Raw genomic sequence first — 5376 nt, 5'->3', positions numbered from 1 at the left:
TCCCAAAAGCTGGGCTAGGACTGAAAATCTGTGGGTGTAGGAACTTCTACGTAGGTTGCTATAATGCCACAGTTTAGGTTGTTATAGTCAGAGGTCTGTCAGCATTTCTATTATAAATCTCTTTATCTAGTGGTTTGCTGTTTGGCTACTAAAATTTGCATAGGAAATACGGATATAAATAGCCTCAAGCAGGCAATGTTTTTTTAATTAAATACAGTTTCGTAGTGTAAAAAAGCAGTTGGTGCTGCTCACCAGATAGGTAGCTGCCACTCAATAGCTCCATATGGGAGTGACACTGTATCAGCTTCTTGGAGAAAACAGATTTTCCCACTATTTTCTTACAGAGCCTGAGCTGTATGTTCCTCACACAACAGCATCTCAGGGATTCCCGTTTCTGAAGGGAGTGTGTTTGTGTGCACAGTGCGGAGATGGTGCTGCTTTCTTATCGGTTGTAGGTCAGGTTTCTTGCAGCTCCTTATCCCCAAACACGTGCAAACTATGGCATTATAGAAAGATGTGTTGCTTGTTCATATCCCAAATGGGATTTTTTTGCTGGGGTCGGTTGGAGCCAGAAGACGGATTAAGACAGAACGAACTGAGTGATTCAGAAATCTGTGATAGGTAAACAGTTGTCATTAAATGGGCGAGTTTTTATTGGACTCTGCAGCCTTGGCTGCTTTCCTCCAAACTACTCACCAATCCTGACAGTAACAAATAAGGTAAAAATCTTTGTGATAGATATCTTGTAGATATCATGGAGGCTTCCCCATGCTAAGTAGTGATGAAGAGAGGGCTGCTGGGCAGAGCTATCCAAACTGCTTGGCTGTACATGTTGTTTCGCCAGGTGTACACAAAGCTATTCTGAAAACACGTTGGAATAAGGAAAGAAAACAGCTGGGGGCTATTTCAGCCAAGAGATCTTGAAAGAAACATCTACAACATCTTACACAACTGCCAAAAAACTAGCTCCTCCTTCAGAGAGGGGAAAGAGTAGATGACCAAAGGCTCAACCATTGGAGGGTTGTCAGCCATCAATGCAAAAGTTTTCTCTTTCTTCGGGCCAGCCTGAGGAAAGAAGAAAAGGGATAGGAAAAAGGGCTAATTTCTTTGAACTTCTTTATTGCCTCCTTCTCAGTGTATGTCCTTTAAAGGAGATGATACAGGAGACTAATTTCTGAGGTTAATGTCCTGAAATGCTTCCTTACTCAAGGCTATTATGTTAATATCTGCAATCAGTCACAGATTCACAGGGAACGTGTTGACCTTTTGGAGACTATGGGGTTTCAACAGAGTCAGGTGTTGCCCCAAATCCTCTCTTTTTATTTCAACCATTGTGGAAATCTCAAAGGGGTTGATTGCAACCAAACATTTGCAATACGAATGCAAGAGAACGCAAATCCTGACTAAAAAGGGGTGCATCTCTCCATCGGTTCTGATGTTTATTTTGAAACATTCCAGTTTTAGGCAGATATTGGCAGCTTCTTTCAGCTGGGAGGACTCCAGGTGGTTACCGCTACCGCCCCGGCTTCATCCAGAGCATCGCACCGCAGAGGAGCTCTGCTGCTCTGGGATGATACGCTGCTGGGGAAAGAAGAAAAACCACCCTAGGCGGGCTCACAATGCAACAGGCTAAAGGAAGATCTGGCATGTACCCAAAATGGCTATTCCCTTCGGCTCTCCTGATGCTTCATCAATCATGTCACTTGTGTATCGTGATTCTCAGCATGGAGAAAAATATTTGGAGTGTTCCAGTTTCCTGTTACACTGGCAGAGTAGTTTGTTACTGGGGAAAAAAGCCCTTCCAGGGGTACTAGTTCTTTAACTCAGGAGCATCCGCCTGGGAAGAGAGGCCACAGAAACAGACCCACTATGGTAAACTCTGTGAAGCTCTGCAATTTATACTGGTACTTTTTACAGGAAGACAAATATGGACATGTTAATCCACTTTATCGTGGTTGCATCAGGTAGACAAAAAGGCAAAACATATTCAGAATAACCTAATTTTCGTATGTGCAGACACCCAGACCCGCTCTGGGTGCCGGGTGATAGTGTGCTCTGCAGCTGTGAAAGCCAGGCTCCAGGAGAGTTGGTGGGACTCTTACGGCCCTGGTTAGAAACCACTGCCACTCATATAAGAAACAAAACCTGCATTCTTGATACAAAAAGCCAGCAGAAAACAAACAAGCCAGACTCCCAACTCTTGAAGCTGTCTTTAATACACCAAGAAGCAGCAAGGAAAGGGCACAAGCACCCTTCTTTTTTCTCCTCACAGGTCATCTTTAAACATTTAGAGGCACCAGGAGAGGAAAAGTGCTTAAAGCAGTCAAGAGCAAGCTAGGGTAATGCAGTCTACACCTTGTCTTCTTAAACTGCCTTACCTCTAGAGCATCACGCCGATGCAGCCTGAAGTGTCTGAGTCAAACGTGCGGCTACTTCAGCTTCAGCACCCTTCACCTTAAAACTACTGAACTGAGCACCTTCACATAGGAATCTATTTTTCTTCCCCTGGGAGGCCTATGCCACACACTTACTTTGATGTTAGGACACTTGACCATTTTTTCTGTTACATAAATGGACAGATTTTAGTTGGAATAGGTGGGAAATAGTATTTTCATCTTTTCGAATTTTTCATAATATTAGATAAGCCACTGCTTGGACTGATGCTAAATGTAGAGAATTAATCATTTTGAAACATTTCAAATATCAGAAATGTGTAAAATGAAAATTGCATTCAAAGCTTTTTTCTACCCTTTTACCACTCCCCGTCCCCCCGAGCCTTGAGCAAGGCAATAAGTGTAGCTTCAAATGAGAACTTTTGTAGAATTCAATTTTAAATTCGGCAGTCACTAATGTTATTATATCCTTTCTGTGGTGAAGCTGAAATGCCTGGTGCTCCCTCCATGATTCCCTGGCTGCAGACAGCATTCACCATGTACTTTTCGAGAGATTAGAGATAGAGGCACTTTTGTAATACTGACTTGGTGCATCTTCCTTGTTTCTTTCCTCCTCGAGGGCAAAAACCAGATTATCTTGTTCTGAGGACATCTGACAGTGACTATTCCATGTCTGGCAGTCACTACAATCTAATTCTGCTGGACTTAATTACCATAATTTATTCCCTGTAGGTGGTTTCCAAAAATAGAAGTAGGTATGATCCTTGCCCTACAAGGCTCACACAAAAGACAGAGAATTAAAAAGACTGGCAGATAGGGGAGAAAAAGTAAAAGGAGCAACGGCTACGGAAAGCACACAGAGAGAGATAAATTAAATCCAAATTACTCCTTTGGTGTGATAGTGAGACTTAATAAGCAAGTTTATTTAAGGGAAAAAAATATCATTCAACTAAAAGATAGAGATGCACGAATAGCCCTCAGAATAACACGCAGAATGGCAGCATCCTCATGGTTGGAGCGAGTCCAGAGGAGGGCCGTGAAGATGCTCAGAGGGCAGGAGCACCTCTCCTATGAAAATAGGCTGAGAGAGTTGGGTTGTTCAGCCTGGAGAAGAGAAGGCTCCGGGGAGACCTTACAGCAGCCTGCCAGTACCCAAAGGGGACCTACAGGAAAGCTGGGGAGGGACATTTTACAAGGGCATGTGGTGATAGGACCAGGGGTAATGGCTTTAAACTGAAGGAGGGTGGGTTTAGATTAGATGTAAGGAAGAAGTTCTTCACTGTGAGGGTGGCGAGGCACTGGAGCAGGTTGCCCAGAGAAGCTGTGGATGCCCCAATCCTGGAAGTGTTCAAGGCCGGGTTGGATGGGGCTTGGAGCAACCTGGTCTAGTGGAAGGTGTCCCTGCCCACGGCAGGGGGGTTGGAACTAGATGATCTTTAAGGTCCCTTCCAACCCAAACCATTCTATGGTTCCATGGTATAAACCCTACCCCACAACTGAAAAGGCCTTTTCTGCAGTTCAAATCACTTCTCTCTGGTGTCATCCTGTCTGTGTGATGCAGCAAGTAACTCTGTCCTTCCTTAGTCACCCTGTCTCTTTCCTACAGCTGACTTTCAAATGCGTCACTGTCTCATTTTGTTGTCACATCCCAGATTATCTTCAGAGACTGTCCTGCTCTCCGCAAGTGATGTAGAAGCCCTGAGCACACACCCTGGTGTCCAGACCCCTCAGTGAGCCTTGGGTCTCATTTGCCTTCCAGGCTTGATGCCCTTGTTGCTTGAGGTTTTCCCGATAGTAAGGTAGCCCTTTTGTAAGGCGGGGATAGGGATGCTGCAAGCCCCAAACCTGCTGCTTCTCTCAGGGTTTTCATATCTCTTAGTACCTGCTGCTGCAGGCTCGTGTGTGGTCCCACGTATTTGTCTTCACCGCGTCCCCGTGATGTGTGGCCCCGCTGTTGTCCCTCTCTGACAGATGACCAAAAAACTTGCTTGAGGTTTGCAGAGGAAACCTGTAGTGCAGCAGGCTTGAGCCTGGCTCTTCTGTGATCTCTTGTGAGTGCCCCGAATACCACAACCTGCTTCCTCTCCTATGAGGCTTCCCACAAAGCGGTGGCTAAATAATCCAGCAGTTGTCAATAGATATATAGGGTAGCAATGCCCAGAAATACTTGTGATTGTGTCCCAGAGCTGGCCACATTTAGAAAGTGATGTTTACTACGTCAGTGGCTCCACCAGCCTTTAGCTTGGCGTGAATTGCCTGGAGAGGATGACACTGCTGATGAAGACTCGCCAGAGCGTACATAACTGACCCTCTTCCACAACAGCCTCTGGGGACCGTACAGCCCCTTGTGTGAGGGGATGGTGAGATGGGGCTGACGGTCCACTGCTGCCGTCTATCCTGCTGAGCTTTTTTTCCTGGAGTTGAAGGAACCCCACTTGGGGAGGGAAGCAGGCGCTGTGTTAGGAAAGAGGTTAGCAAATTAGAGATTCCCCTCGGTGGCGAGTGCCAGGGTCACCACGGCAGTGCCAGGACTGGAGGACATTGTCCGCTGTTGTCACCTCTCGGTGACTGGGATGGAGGGGAGATCGTGTCCGGCTGGAGTAGCCGGGTGGAAGAAGGGAGTAGCACAGGCGTGAAGGTACTCCAGTCTTGTCCCCTTCAGCTCTGGGTGCCATCCCCTGGGCTTTGCTGGTTGCTCTTGTGTTTTGCATTTCTACATCCTGAGTGCTTTCTGCTATTTAGGGGATTTCAGGTTTTAGTCATCTTGTTGCTTCCTGCGAGGCTCTGTGGATGTGCCCTCGGTGGTGATACAGCAGCTGCTGCCTGCGCCACACGCAGCGCTTTTTACCTGGTGGGACGGCCGGTGTCGTCAGTCTTGCTGCCTTCCTTGGCCTTTGGAACAGGCTGGTTTTGGGGGAAAAGTCTATATCGCAAGGAAGCCCTGATGGGCAGGAAAAAGGTATCAGCAAAATAATGTATTGCT

The sequence above is a fragment of the Harpia harpyja genome, chromosome 8 (assembly GCF_026419915.1).
Source record: "Harpia harpyja isolate bHarHar1 chromosome 8, bHarHar1 primary haplotype, whole genome shotgun sequence".
Lineage (NCBI taxonomy): Eukaryota > Metazoa > Chordata > Aves > Accipitriformes > Accipitridae > Harpia > Harpia harpyja.
Note: the sequence above shows the minus strand (reverse complement) of the source record.